This window comes from Rattus norvegicus, chromosome 16 (genome assembly GCF_036323735.1).
Source record: "Rattus norvegicus strain BN/NHsdMcwi chromosome 16, GRCr8, whole genome shotgun sequence".
Classification (NCBI taxonomy): Eukaryota; Metazoa; Chordata; class Mammalia; order Rodentia; family Muridae; genus Rattus; species Rattus norvegicus.
The window spans coordinates 68,705,828-68,722,396 of NC_086034.1; the positions used below are offsets into that span (position 1 = coordinate 68,705,828).

General features: G+C 36.2%; 1 long non-coding RNA gene across 10 annotated transcripts; it reads left to right on the forward strand.

The window, feature by feature from the left end:
- Positions 1-3,613: 3,613 nt before the first annotated feature.
- Positions 3,614-15,570, forward strand: LOC108348408 (uncharacterized). 10 transcript variants are annotated; one of them, XR_010058444.1, is made up of 7 exons: positions 3,614-5,139; positions 6,636-6,720; positions 7,694-7,821; positions 10,614-10,730; positions 13,716-13,772; positions 14,802-14,989; positions 15,180-15,570. It is a non-coding gene; the product is annotated as an uncharacterized LOC108348408 (long non-coding RNA). The 10 variants fall into 10 exon arrangements; XR_010058447.1 differs by having other exon boundaries at positions 7,712-7,821; XR_005494944.2 differs by having other exon boundaries at positions 6,636-7,821; positions 10,619-10,730.
- Positions 15,571-16,569: the final 999 nt, after the last annotated feature.

The window sequence follows — 16,569 nt, forward strand, 5'->3', positions numbered from 1 at the left end:
ATTGGTTTCATATCATTTTACACTCAGAAGTAAAATGACTTTCAGTTGTGTAACAGTTTTAGAGTAGGGTCCAGTTATTTCCTTCCTGTTTCTGACATCTTTGTAGACCCTTTATATCTCTTTGTGCTATGAATTTTGTCTCATTTTCATTATTTCTTTAGCCCATTATTTACTATTTCTTTATGTTACTAATAAGTTAATTTATTCCTGAGACAAAATCTAATGTCGTTTAAGCTCAAACTCGTTTTGTATCAAAGGGTGACCATGAGCCTTGGTCCTCCTTCCTCCACTTGTACAGAACGTAGATTACATGCAAATTCCACCATCCTGGGCTTATGTGTGCTTTAGATTGAAGCCAGGGACTTACACATTATGAATAGGCACTCTACCAAGTAAGCTACAGCTTGTAAGGAGTATTTTAAAGTGCTTAAATTTACTAAAATAATTTTGTATTTGGTATATATTTATGACTTTCCTAGCTTTTCTTATATCGCATTGGGATCAGTTTCCAGCCAATGCCATTTTTTTTCATGTTCCTCAGAGCATGCTTTAATAATTTTTTAGTGAAAAATCTAATAGTGATAAATTACCACACCTTTTGCTTCTCTGAAAAGTATTCCATTACCACTTTTGAGAGGCAAGCTCATTGGGTAGTAAATCTGTGCTAACAGAATATGTGGCATTTTTACATTTAGCATTTTAAATGTATCAATCTATTCCATTGTTCTTGACATAGGTTTTTACAAGTTTTCTTCAGTAATTTTAAAACTTTTTGCTCCGACATAAAGTATTTTTTGCCTCTATGACTTGTCACCTGAATTTTTAGCAATTTGATTATGATTTGCTTTGGTAGCTTCTCTTTAATTCTTCCTTTGGTTTGTTGAGTGTCTTGAATAGGAATGTTTATACTTTCATAAATTTGAGAAACCTGAGTCCTGATTCCTCAGATGTCTTTTTAATATCACCTCCCCCTTCTCATACGCTTTTCTTTATATGCACAAAATACAGCTTAGTGTTTTTCCTCAGAAATTCTGATACTTATTCTTTTCCTCTGAGGGTCTTCTGTTAGCTGAATTTTCTGTTGTTATAAGCATACTGGTGTTTGTTTGTTCGTTTGTATGTTTTGTTTTGTCCTGCATGTAGGTAATGTTAATCCCATTCAGAATCTATATCCTCGAAGTTTACTAACAAGTTTCCACAAATGTCTCCTTTTCTTATTACCCACATCTCTATCCTTGTATCTACACACCTGTCTTAACTATTCTGAGCACGGGGCCATTTTACTAGTCTCAGTTCATTATTTCTAAGTCATGCCATGAAAGGCTTCTGTCTGCACTGTTGCTCACAGGGTGTGCTTCCTCATTTTTGGATTTTGTGGTTTGAATGCTGTTTTTTACCCAGAGAGAAAGACAGCTAAGGGACTGATTATTATTGTAAAAAATTTAGGGTTAAAGTAAAGGTTTTACACGATGCCCTAATTTCTCTTAAATTCATGCACCACTTATTATCCTTTAGATTATTATTCAATAAATTATGCCCTGTACTTTTGAGGAAAGGGAAGAGACTTCTTGCTGGATAAGGCCTATTAGCTATCCTTCCACTCTGTTATTACCTTGCCCTTGTTTCCTTTCAACTCTGTGATACCATAACATTTACTGCACATCTGGGAAGGATGGTAATAGACATAAATCCCATAGAGAGATGAAATGTCTACTCAGTCTCTGGCCTCCTTTCTGTCATTCTTCCCTGAAAGTCCCAACTAACTTGACCTATCTAGGCACAGATCCCTCTCCTCATCTCAAGGGGAATAGGGTGTTTTGTGTGGTGTCCTCTCAGTTCTATATATAGTCTAGCAACTGGCTCACTCAGTTTTCTGGGGTCATCAAAAGATCTTACCATTTCCATTTCCCCCCAGAAATAATGACTATTTATGGCAAATCTCTTCAGTTTTCATTATCATAAGCATGTTATCTTCTTTTTTATTTGTTTGTGAAGACAGAGACTATTTCTTTGCACTTAGTAGACACAAATGCAAATAGAATTCCACTGCCTTCACCAGGCATTTTCTTTTACACTGGCATTAGCAGTGTCACATTATAGTGTTTAACGTACTAAAATAACAATGCTCTTCCACAATCTTACAAATGTTGGATCAGACTTGTTTTATGTTTGTTCATTGTTTTACCTCAGTCTCTCCTGCCTCATATAGTTGTGTGGTTTTAAGCCTCTAAATTTGGTTTCTGCTTCATGTTTCTCCTGTAGCTTGCCATATGCATTGCATGGATTGGCGATCAACATTGCTCCAACCCAATGAGTTTTATCACGGCAAATGTTGCCACTATTCTCCCATTGCTAAGGACAAGTGTGGGAGTGTTCCTTACTATTCTTTCCTTCATACTCCACATTCAAGTGATGAGATATTCTGTTGCAATTTGCTGTTCAAGTGTGCAGCATTAAATAATTATAAAAGGATGTTACCATCCCACGCTAGTATCCCACTAGTAGGCCACATGGCACCATCTGGGTGTTCTCATCTCGGTCAGCAAGATTAGGCAGACTCTCTGGCCCAGAGCTCTCAAAAATGTCTCCACTCAACTCACTAAGTTATCTTGGTGGGTCACTACCATGCCATGCCAGCTCTTTACAGCACTTCATGTGCTCAGTACCCTTCTCTTGAAATCAGTTTGCCACACAAACTTATTTAGAATTAACAGGTGACTCAATCACTGGGTGTAAATATTAACATCCTAATTAGTAAATTATACTAAGTTATATCTTCCTGTGGTGAATCTGGGATCTCTAGTTCATTACATTCTCTACCCCCAGCTATCTCTTGATCCCCAATGTCCTTCTTCTCCTTTCTTCCTCCCTCTGGAGACCTGGAAGTCTTGCCTACTCCTGGTTCAGTGGTTGATCCCCTGAAATTTAAGGGCAGGACTTTACCACACAAGTGCATTCAGATCTGTACTTTACTTAGCACCTCAACCAGCATAGCCCTATTTCTGAGCAAACAGAATTTCCTGGTTGTTAATTTGTCCCTTTTTTCCTTCTTTTTGAAATACTTTTTCATTTGTTTATTCTTTGTATATAATTAAGAGTTATCATTTTGTAGCAAGAAAAGTTGACCTACACTTCTGCCAAAATCTTGAATGGTTTTCACTATTACCTGGAAACATTTACAGAATGTCACAAGGCAATAAGTAATAAATAAATCTCTTTTATGGCATCCCTTCCAAATTAGTCTTTGATTGCTTCTTGTCTTATTAGTGTCTCCATAATTGATATAAATATGAATATTCAGAAAGTATGCGTTGAAGTAACAATGAATGTGACTACATTTTTGTTATGTTTCATTAAATAAACACTGGTGTGTGAAAGGATTAACTCTGGAATTTACCACACTGGGCTGAGGCATGGATTATATTAAAGGAGGTTTTTCTCATGAAATAAAAAAAATCAAGCAAGATTTTGCATTTTCTTCATTTAATTTGAAGTGCTGGAAATTAAATTCATGGCTTGTGTTTTGATATAAATATCACAGGATATCTATGTTTTAATTAGATTAAGGAAATATATTACCTATCTAATATATTTCTAATTTCTTTCAGCTCTTCTTTTTATTTTTTTTCTTTTTTTCGGAGCTGGGGACCGAACCCAGGGCCTTGTGCTTGCTAGGCAAATGCTCTACCGCTGAGCTAAATCCCCAATCACAGCTCTTCTCTCTTTATTTCTGGAATAATTTGCTGTTAATCTATAAAATGGGTCTTTTCTGGCTTTTGTGAATTAGCTTCTCATTCAGCATCCCTGTGACTAGTTTGTAACAGATTTTTACAATAAATAGATGTTCTGATTGAGTGTCTAATGCCTGAATCTTGTTAGTCAAACCTCAAATTGCCATGAACATTTCTACTGACCAATTTAGTATATTTAGCCCAGCTAGTCAGTAAACATAACCAGAAATCAACTGTTCTCCCCTCCGATTGAGATCCTATTTAATATTAGAGTAAGCCCAAATCCATTGTTTTCCCAGTTATTCATACTAGCCAATGTTTGCCTTGAAACAGATTGCATTTGATTCCAAGAATTACTTACCACATAGAATTTCTGAAGCTGTTATGGTTTATTCCTGAGTAGGTTTTTATCCAAACTAAAACTAAGAACTTTATTCTCATTCACACTATTTACTTGAGTCATTGACTGAATGTTTATGACTTTCCTCTTGATGGATTCCTGTATTGAAATCATCATATGATGATAATAGGAGGTAGGGCCTCATAGGATAATCAAACCACAGAGGTAGATCTTCATGATTGAAATTAGCATATATAGAGCAAAAGGATGTTGTTGTATAAATATAAAAATAAAACGATAAAGTTTGGTCTTTTACCCTGCTAGGTCCTACACCTCAGTGCCCCAGATATCTGCTAGATATCTTGGCGGAAACACAGCCCAGCCACACACTTTCTTTCAAACCCTCACATAAAAGAACACACAACACAATAATCTTAGATCCAATTGGTAAGATATAATTGCCCACTTAAACATACAAAGCCCAGTACCATCTATGCCTTGCACCTTTTATTTGCCAGGTCTCCAGCTTCTCCTTCTCCCACAATGACTCCTCACTTCTCCCCTCTCTCCATCTCCTGTCTCCACTAACTTTTCTCCCAACTCATCCTCTCTCAGTTCCCCATCGTGGCTTTAAACAGTCCCTTTCCCACTTTTTTCATTACTCACTCTCCCAACTATATCAACTCTTCCATGCTTTAGTTTCTCCTTCTCCCACAATGACTCCTAGCTTCTCCCCTCTCTCCATCTCCTGTCTCCTCTAACTTTTCTCAGTTCCCCATCATGTGCTTAACCAGTCCCTTTCCCACCTATCTTCATTTCTCCTCTCCCTACTCTCTCAACTGTTTAATGCTTTCCCTCCCTGCTCAGGTTCTACTGGCTCAACTGTCACCAACTGTCTTCTCTAATCCTATTCTCTGAATCTAATCCCCCTCTCGCTCCTGACTCCTCCCTCTGCCCAAATCTAGCGCTCTTGCCTTTATTTTACAAATTCAGAAGGAACTCCAAGGCAAACCTCAACAAAAGGATACTGAGGAATTTTTCACTTTTTTAATCTTTGTTTTTTGGCATGTGGGTGTTGCTCTATAATTGTAAAAATTGCTGTCTTTTACCCCACACTAGGTCTGGCACTGTAGTGCCCCAACATATCTTCATCTTAGTCAGCAAAGTGTCTCACCAGCTTTGCTTTGTCCCATATCACACTGCCGAACATTACTCTGAGGCTGGCAACAATCTCTCTACCCATCTTGTTCCCAAGGCAGGTTGCTACCATGCCACACATACACATGTCTCCAGCCACCAAATACTCTCTTGAACTAAATTAAATTGCCACATGAAAGAACACCCAACACAAAAACCTCTGATCCAATTGATAAGATATAATTGCCCATCTAGACATACAAAGCCCTGTACACATCCACCCCTTAAGAGTATTCATAACAGTCTGTAAATGTACAGAGAGGAATCTTAACATCTGCCTCCATGTTCTCCTGGCTGCCTCTCTTCCTGTCTCCTCCTTTGCTCCAGTCTCCTCCCCCTCTCTAAAACTTTTCTCCCACCCATTCTCCCTTCTCATCCAATGACAGGCCTCATTCTATCCTATACCTGCCCTCACCCATATAATGACATCATCCTACATGTGAGGACACAGTGAAATTTGGATCATTAATCAGAAGTGGTCTCTTGTAAGAAGAAGGCAACCTCGAGGATTCCCTCACCACAAACTTTAGCCTATAGACTGACCCAGGGCTCCAGTTGCATATGTAACAAGGGATGGCCTTGTTGGGGCACCAGTGGAAGGGGAAGCCCTTGTTCCTGCCAAGGCTGGACCCACAGTGCATGGGAATGTCAGGAGTGGGGTGGTAAGGGGATTGGATTGGGGAAACACCCTTATGGGGAAGGGGGAGGGAATAGGGGGCTTATGAACAGGAAACTGGGAAAGAGAATAATATTTGAAATGTAAATAAAGACATATATCCAATAAAAAAAAAGAATACCTTTCAACCGTGGGTAGGCTTTTTGGGAGGGGGTTGTTATTTTTGTTTGATTGCTTGTTTTTGTCAGTTTCCAACTTTATCTTTTATTACTTTATTACCGCTTTGTTGTTCAGTTAGCTCTTCGACAACCTTATGAACGTATATTACATGTTCTGGTTCCTCACCTCCTCTACTCTGTCATCTGCCTCCAATCTCATTACCACAAAATTCTACAGGTCACTTTCTAGGATTTATGACTTTTGGTTTTGTTTCGGGACCACTTAGTTTAGACAGACCCAGGTTTGTGATGACTGAATAGTGACTATACATTGTAGATTGATAAAATCAACAGCAAAAGCATAGATTAACACAGTGATTCTCCTTTCATAGATTCTTACAGCAAAGGTCATGCATCCTGCAGGTCCTTCTTCTACTCATAACTATTAATGGACCCACTCTTAGACATAACCAATACAGTTGTCCACAGTTTTTTATGGTTTGCAGTAATAATGGTTGAATAGTATATCGTACATAAGATTCCCAGCTCCCCTCTTAATCTTCTCTCACATCTTTAATCTCTCTCTCCTACAGTGTTCTCTGAACCTTGAAGAGGATGTTTTGATGTTACCAAAGATATGGCGGTTTTTGATATTAATAGCATCCTGAAAAAGTTAAGGTAGAAATTGCTTTCAACAGAAATTGACGCATTGCTATATCCAATATCTGAAAACATAGAAACAGCTTTGGAATAAATTCACAGGCACAGAATTCAGAAATTTTATGATGCATGATGGAGGAGTCAAGATTGCTAGGAAATGATTTTTTAAAGGAAATTCTAGGGATAGCTCAGAAGTTCAGGAGGAAAGGGAAAGGGACACTTCTCTTAGAGGAGACAGATCATTATAGATAGAACACTGATAGCTAGATGGATAATAAAAGCTATTGTAATGAATTCTATGGTAGAAATGTAGAAAAGGTGATCTTGGTTATATGTTAACAAAGACTACTATGTTTTTTTGTTCATGCCTAATGTTTTATAATGGTGTAATTTTATAAAGATTAAGTTGAATATTTCCAATTATTTGAAATATCTAAGTAAAATGATAAAAGGGTGGCTTGCAACCATCTGATTGAGAACAGGATGTTATAAAAGTAAAAGAATGGAACAATGGTTAATTCAGAAACTATGTTTAACCTCTGCCAAGATTTGTTATGAATATGAAAAGCATAAAATTTAACCAATCTATCCTCATCTAAAATATGGAATTACTAAGCAAAGGGTAACTAAAATGTAGTGATTTAGAAAATCTTCAGTTCAATTATATTGGAAAAAAACCCAAGGAAACAGAAAGTACTACTAAAATATAACTACAGTAAGTTCATGGCCATGGGATGGTTTGGTACTCAGATGACAAGGATTACATACTCAGGTACCCCAGTGAAGTCCTATAACTTCTAACTGAAAGAGATAGACAAAATAAGGTATAAGAAGGGGGTATTTATATTATTTATTCTACAGGTGAACTGTAGAGAAATTCACCTGTCAGTCCGCTTCATTTTTTTTTAAGATAAGGGAAGATGGACTCGAATATCAATTTATAAATTTTCAGGGCTGCTATTTGGTACAGGCACCAAATTTCTTTTCTTAGGCTAGATGATGCCTTTAGATTTAGGGCTTGGGTTTTGGGCACGGGAGAAGATTCAGGACTGCTACCTTGATGGCTCCGGTGGATAGAACACAACCACGACGATCTGGACAGCAGAAAATTGAACTAAGGTAAGATACTCTCAGATTTTCACTCTCAAGAGGCTTTCCTTGCTGAGGTTCAGATTTTGTGGGATTCAATCCTGCCTTGATTGTTTCCTGTCTTTGTGTTTTAATTAGAAATAAATAGACAATGCCTGTTCCACATCTGCATTTTGGAAGACATAACTTGTTCAGTTTTATGGACTTCCAGTTGGAGAATAATTTTGCTTAAGGTTGAAGTTCTGTGCCTCTACGTAGGCAATTTTTGTGATGTTTCATGACCCTTGGGCTTTCGACCTTGAAGTTGTTGTATTGGAAGGATGCAGTTGTATTTGATATGTGAAAAATCCATATACTTGGGGAAGCAAACAAGGGGACTATTAATAGAATGTGTTTGTCATGCTCAACTTTAGGTTGAAATTATGACATATTAGCTAGTATCTGGTAGAGATGAGGCCAAGGTGGAAATCTTACTTCCCATACGAAGATCCAGAGACCTAATATTTTCCATCTCTGTTTACTGCCATGTGAGCACAAGAAAAAAGCCATGTGAGACCTAGGCTCGAAATCAAAGAGAACCTTACCAGGACAGCACTCTGGTTTCAGACTTTCAGTGTGTAGAGTTGTGATAATTAGGTATGTATTGCTTGTAGGCCATCCAGTCCATGGTGTTTTGTTGTAGCAACCTCAGTTGACTAAGACAAATGGCCTACATGGATATTATTTTTCTTCTGAGTTAAACCTTGAGCCTTTGACTCGAAGGTCATTCTTCAATGCACCCACCCCTCCTACCAACTCTAGCACGTTACAATCCATTCTTTTTCACCAAGTCTCCCCTGAGCCGCACACATTACAACTGTTTTCAATTAATGTACAACTCAATGCTAATTAATTTCCGCTTCTGTTGTTGTTATGGTTGTTGAGATTTTTTTTTCTGCTTTCTATTTTTACCACTTAAATTATAGCTGAATTGGTTATGGATGGCTCTGCGTGTAACTTCCAAATGACTCCAGAAAAAAAAATAAAGAATTGTATTTGTTTTAAGAAATGCAGCTGTTCTCTGACACACTTCACAGGCATTTACTTTACTCTTTCAGTTAGCTTTGCCTGGCGTTTATTAATTTCACTTTGGTATTAGTTTTAACTATCAATTCAATAAGCATAAAGTCAAACTCTTCACTGTTCACTGAAGTTCCAAATGTGACATGGAAAAGTGAATATCCTTTGAGCATCAGAACAGATTGGGACAGAAGTTTTTCCTGGTCTGATATAACCCATGAAAATCACCTTGAATGCCACGACTTCTTTCTCCAATCAGCACACCCCTTTGAGCCCACTGCAAAGAGTACCACAAAGCCTTTAGAGTGGATGTTAAAGCTTTCTCTAAAGGTCTTCAGTTTATGACCTATGTCATCCTAAGCTTGACAACTTTGTTGAAGGGAAAGATTGCATGATCTTTCTCTTCTAATGAGCACTCAAGATATACGAAAAAATATTTTAAGCATGCAGAAAGCAGCATCCTGTCCTTTTTCTAGTTGGGTAAGTGAAATTATGATGCTGTTGAAAGTTGTAACATGGTGCTTGCCTGTTTCCTGATAAGTCCTCATGTCACCTCTTCCAGTAACCAGTTTACCTTTCTTCTGTGTTTACCACATCAACATACATCATTCTATAGTTTGTTGCTAAGCTAGTCTTATTTCACACAATCCAAGATCTCCCTTTATAAGTTGTAACATACATGTTCAGTACATGACACATACATGTCAGCTCCATTGACAATTTACGTCTGTTGAGTGTTGAGTCTGAGCATTGTATTAGCCACATAATTATATCTTGATTTTTCTAAATTTGCTCTGGGAACTGAAAAATTCAACTCACATTGCTACTCTCTGTCTTTACATCATAAAACTTGCATAGATATGAAGTAAATTTACTCTATAAAATGATTAACAGCAATGGAGCAAAATATAAGTGATAGTCCTTCTAGGTCTCCTTGTCTCTTGCAAGTGTAAAGGGGATACACCATTTAAATGAAACCATGTCCTACCCACATGTCCCTGCCTCAGTGTCTTTGGGTAAGATCTGTAGCTATATGTCTCATATCCTTTACTTTGTTCAAATATTAACTGGCAATTTAACTGCTTGATGTCTTCCTTATGTAAAATGTGAGGTACAAAAGGCTTATGCTAACTCAAAAAGAATAAAAAAAACGCAGCATTTTTAAAAGGGATTAGTGGGAAAAAAACAGACATTGATTGTCAGTTCAGAGAATCCTGAATGGCAGAGGCTTAAGGAGGTTATGAGCTTTGAGAGGTTTGGTTCCATGACCCATACTTTTGTAGCTGGAAAGTCTAATCTTCTTAGACCAGCTAAATGGTGTTGTAATGAAGGCCTTTGGCTTGGGTCCATGTGTGTGTTTTCTTAGTTTATGTTCCCATGAATTCCCCTGATGCTGCATGCACATCTGTGTGCTGCCCATTTGTGCTAGGAAGTTACAGCCCTCTTAACACTGCTACCCTCTAATACAGTTCCTCATGCTGTGCCCACCAGCAATCATAAAATTATTTTTGTTGCCACATTAAAACTTTAATTTTGCTACTATTATAAATCATATTCTAAATATTTTGAAGATAGAGGTTTGGCAAAGGGTTTGCTACCAACAGGTTGAGAAAGAACCATCGTCTTATACTAACTGCACGTGGACCCTTATACTGAAAAACCATACTCACACTGCATGCAGAATGTGCAACGTTAGAGAACTGGTTATTTTATCCATAAAAGGTATCAATTTTCATCTTATCGACTAAATCAACTTATTTAAGCACAGCTCTCTGAAGACAGGAAATGAACAGTGAATATATTTTATTCAAAGCCTGCATGAACCCATCAAAGGATAGCAACAAAAAGAGATCATTTTACACTTTCTTACTAAGGACACGGTATGTAAATTCTTTAGTATTAAATAATAAAGTAGGTCACTTTCTGGGTTAAGATGCAAAGAAAATGAAAATAAATGGGAGAAGGTAAAAGTTTGGGGAAGAAACTCTTGAAGCCTTGATATGCTAAAGAGTATTTCAAATTAGAATTTATTTTTTATAAAACATATTATGTAAATATATATGTAACAGTTGGTTGGGCCAACCACCTCAACTAGAGATCACCAAAATAATTCTAAAATGTGAGCAGTGCACTGGATGGATGTATTTTCTTCTAGAGATTTTCCTTTTGATAGAAAAGAAAAAAGACCAAATAAAAAACTTCATGCCGCTTATGAATAAAGTTTGAAAACTGTAAACATCGATCAGCATTATTTGTCTGCAGTGCAAGGCACAATTTCCCTTAGTTCTTTGTCACACAGTGTTGTTAGTCACCTCATGTCTAAGAACTGATCGGCTTCATTGGTTTAGAGTCACCTTATGAAAAGAGTTGGATATCTTATGTAGTATTCTAAAAGAGAGAAGCAGAAATCAATGGAGAGATGGTCTGAGCAGAAAGTAAAGTTTCCTGTCAGTAGGGTCACTTAATAGTCACTGTTTGCCATCAAAATGGAATGCTCCATCAAAAAAAAAAGTGACCACAAGGTTTCATATAGACAATGAAGCACACCATGGTTAGAAACTGAAGTAAATAGCCAATAGGCTATTCCTATGGTTAGCTCATACTACACTCAGTGAGCTATTGATTTGCATGGCTTATCAGAGCACAATAAAGATAAAGAGACATTTAGAGAAGAATGGCAATTGAAATTTAGATTATCTCAGTACACAGTCAGTGGTTGGAAGACCTTTCTGTTAGGTTCCTCAATCTCTTGGAACAGAGGGTTTCAAATAACAACAGAATTTTACAAAGACCTCATGTGAGATGACTTAGAGAGGAAGAGAGATCAGCGTTGCATCAGAAGAGAAGGACAATGACGTATAGACATGTACTTTCTTCTTTGGATCCTGTAAATTACTTTAGAACTAATTTCTGGTTGCTAGATACTGTTTAGCTCCTTAACAATATTAGGAGCTAAGTGTTCAATGATAAATTAAAGATGTAATTTTAAAACGTAATTTCTATAGACAATAGAAACAAAGAGGTATTTGGTGGATTTGATTGTTTGCAAAATTTAGATGACTAATCATTATATGATTTATAAAATTTAGAGCAAAGCAAATTGCCTATTGCCTTACAAGGTTAGCACATCATTCAGACACCAGGCTACTGAACCATGACACAGGCTAGTGAATCAGAGTAACATACTGTAACATAATGTAACCATGGTAGAATAGTTGACATAGGAAATGAAGGAACAACATAACATTATCCAGTGGCTATTATAAAAGTTACAGTGCAGGTACTGGATATGTGTGTGGGAAGGTATTCTTTATAAATCCATGCTTTTCTTTGCTTGAGTATATTGCCTTACTGCATGTCCTTGGATCTCTAAATAAGGAAAAGTCAATGTAAACAGGTTCCTATTTGCAAGTTCAATTGATTTCCTTTTCTATTCTCTTATTTTCCTTTTAAGTCTACAAACTTCCCTTTCTCCAAGAGAGAAGAATATTCATTCATTGCTCAGATAAAACGTTCATGTTCTACTGAGATTCAGTTCAACCACTTACAGACTAGCACTTATGTCTGTCATATGCCTGATGTCATACAGAAAATTCCACAAGGAATCTTTGTCTTTTCTCTACCCCATTCTCCAATATGTGACATATAGATTTTGACAGTCACCTGCCAAGATCTATAATCTGCTTTTGTTCTTCTATTAGCACAGAATGAATAGCAGGCCAGCCATAATAATTCCACAGTAATTTCAAAACTAGTATTGCTATAGAAGGTCAATTTGTGGTGCAGAAAATTTTGTTTACTGTAGAACAAATCTGGATAAAATCCATTCTTGTATTATAACTTGAGGGCTAAGTCTGCTTTAATGATTTTTTTAAGAGATACTCTTAAATTATACAGTACGGCTAAAGAAAACCCAATAGAAACCTTAGCAAATAATATTGAATGTCCAGAGGGCTTAGCTGTTGCACGACTCTTATCAGATGAAATCTTATGACACAGACATTTTCTCTAATTCCTATTACTAAAGCATCTTGTCATGACTTTCACAGCAAGATATGAGCCACACAAAAAGGAAATTTGTGACTAAATTGCTCAAGTATACTTTCAATACACTAATAGCCAGATAACCATTTTGTAAAGAAACAAAGTTGAAGGTCCAAACAAAAATAAACAGGCAGATGTGAATGCTCCACTCTTTCACAGCCAGCTATAAAATCTTGGCAAGTCCTGCAATGTATGGACTGCTAACTCTCATGATTTCTAAATTTAGGACATGTTATGAAGGGGCCTCAAAATTCCTTCTTCAATTTTACATATACTTACCACTTTGAGGATTCATGGATAAGTCACAAAAATATAAAAAGGGTATCAGGATCTTTTGAAATTTGACTCATATCAATGCATATTGAAGTTTAGCTTTAATATTGTTTCTCCAATCTAGTCTAAATTGTTGTAGATCAACAGATGCCATGATCAAGGAAAAAATATTTTTTCTTGTCTATCTTGTCTAAATTTTGACAACATTCTTTGAAAGGGAATCATAAGACAAAACACATTCCAGAGTAAAGAAAGAAGGAAAGGGAATTAATGTTAGGCACGTAAAGAGAAATTGGAGATCAAAACTTTGAGTGTGCAAAAGATTTAATTATAGGCAATGTGAAAAATATTTTAGGAATTGTCATGTAAAATAGGCCTTCAACTAATTCATGTGATTATAACTGCAAGTAGTAATGGGGAAAACAGTAAAATAGGAATTCATCTATAAGGAGTAAACACAGATGCCATCCTTTACCTTACCTCACCACCCACCTTATGATGACCTTTACACACCAATACCTAACACATTTTTCTGGCACTGCCCCAAGGTTTGGCGAGGACAACTTCTAAGAAAGCCTCTATGTAACTCATGAAAACAACACATAGTGAGTATAGAAGAAGAAAAATGGTAAATTAAGACTTGTAAGTGCAGATACGAGGGTCCTGGACTCTACTTGACCTTCATGCTTCAGCGTTTTCATCTACTGAAATGGAATATTAGTCCCTGCTTGCTCTATCTGTGTCTCCTTTGGGAGCATAGGAACTATGACTGATGCCATGGTTGGGATAGCAGGAAACCTGGGAAGGCTCTTATGACTGAATTTCTACGAGGAAATAGAAAATCTATAAATAATTCTCTGAGTCATTTTTAATCTCCTAGGTGTGCTAATAAGTTATTGTGCACAGGAAAATGTTTAATTCTAATGAGATTATGTTTGTATGCTATCTACGACTTCAACTATGTGGCTTATATGTATTCTTGAAAGTAAAGCAGAGATGTAGAAATGAGCAAGTACATACTGACTGTAGAATTCTATTAGCATCCCTGCATGCTTAAAGTTCTTAATAAAAATTTAATGCTACATTTATTATCTTCTAGTTCAGTCTGAGCTTACAATGTTTACATAAGCTTGTATTTCAATTGTCTGTTCTCTATTCTGATTCTGTTGGCATACTTAGATCCCATTGAGATTAAGACTTAGCAGTCTTTAATAGTTTAAGATTTACTCATGAACAATGATATTTTTCTGTTTTTAGCTTATGCATCTTTAAAGATTTATTATTAAAGTGTTTTCAGAGGTTAATTACAGAGTTGGGCCTATAAAACTCAATTATTATGTTAAAGATTCAGTAGTATTATATGACTCATGTGAACAGCTTCAAGAGTTTCTGTCCCTGTAAAATGCTTTGGTTTTTTGGTTTTGTTTGTTTGTTTGTTTTTTAAATTCATCTGGAGTTTATTTTCTTTCTTTGCTGGACTCTAAGACATTATTGGTGCAGTGTAATTATTCTTTTATTTCTCTTAATGATATTAGTTTCTGTAGGCAAGGGGCTCTAGTCATAATCTTGAATGGAAAAAGTGTGTATGTAGTTAACATTGGTTTCAAGTAGTTATGCCTCTACTTTTTCCTTAGACAGAAGCCTCGCCCTGCTCTATTCTTATTATAAAATATCACAAACACTTGGACCAAGAGGAGAAGGAAATCTGAATTAGGCTATGCATGTTCAATTAAAAGTTTAACTTTTACTGAATAGAATCAGAGTGAATAGAATTGAAACAATGGAGAAGTGGTATTTTGAAGAGAAAAAATATTTGTATGTGGTATGTGTCTCTCTCTCTCTCTCTCTCTCTCTCTGTGTGTGTGTGTGTGTGTGTGTGTGTGTGTATGCATGCGTTTGCGCACACATGCTTCTGTATCTCTTCTGGGATGACTGAATAAATCTGTTCACTATGTGTTACACGTGAAAAGCGCTGCTGTAATCCTAACACTTGTTTTACATTTTGTGTTTAGTCTCCAATTCTCGTCACCATGGAACAATGGAAAGATCTGTTTGTAATAAACGAAGAAAGAACCCGAGAAAATGACAAAGCAAACTCCTTGCCAAATAATTCCTTTAAAAAAAATCCTTGTTTCCGGAGTCATTTGAGAGACACTTCAACCTCTTGCTTGTACGTCTATATAGCTCACTCTAAAATCACGTCTTATTTGCCGCAGTTGCTATCCCATTCATTTGTAATTGGTTTCAAAGCTCTGAGCAGAGCTTCCTTTTGTGCAGCTGTAGTTCCTCTTCTCCCCGGCTACTCTTCATTCCTGGCAGTCCTAACAATTGTTGCTCCTTCCTACTTCTGTATGAATTCTGTTATAAGCTTGATAAATTCATAATAAATCATTTTTCTGAGTATTTACTAGTATGACACATTTGTGCTTTAACTTGTGAAGAGTTAACATTCTGATTGCACGTAGTTTTCTTAACCCAAAATGAAGGTCTTTGTAGTTTCTCACTGTCTTCCTTTCATTATTTTTTTAAAAAATATATTTACTATTTTGTATCTGTATTAATTTTGCCTACGTATCGATGTGTACTACATCTCTTCTCTGAGATCTCCAAGGCCAGAAGATGATGTGAGAGTTCTTTGAACTGGAATTACAGTTGGTTGTGGACACAGGGTGATTATGGATGTAGTCCTCAGTCCTTCACGAGAGCAGCCAGTGTTCCTTTTCCAGACATTCCAGAAGGTTTTGGACACTTAGTTGATGTAACTTATAAAAACAATGTCTTAGTAAACTTATTTCTAGGTTTTTATTTATCCTATTGTAGAGATATCTTTTATATATTTGTTAACTAGTTATTGTTTGATATACAGAGGTATTTATTGATGTTCAGATATTAACTTGATATCTTTCTAATAATTTTTCTTCAATTTTACCAATTGAATTTATTACAACTTAAAACCTTTTAGGCTTTTCAGACATAAAATCATAACACTCTCATGAAATACCTTGAAAATTATTCTCTCCAACTTGTGTCTCATATCTCCAACGCAGTGTTAATAAACAGGAGGGTCAGGAACATTCTAGCCCTATTCTTGATCTTGATTGATAGGTCTCTGATGAACACCAGATAGAACAACTATGCTTGCAATGAGATTTGTATATCTTATCTGTTAAAAGGATAACTCTTATCAATTATTTATTCTGGATGTATCAAGTACTTAAACATTTTCTTTATTTTTTGTGTTTATCAACATGAATAATGTGCTAAATATATTTTCTTAAATTGAACTATCATTATATTTATCAAGTAATTCCTATTTGGGGGGTCACAATATGTTCTTTGTAAATATATTGTTAAACAATAGTGACAATTGAAGCTGTGGCTGATGTGCGTAGAACATTACTT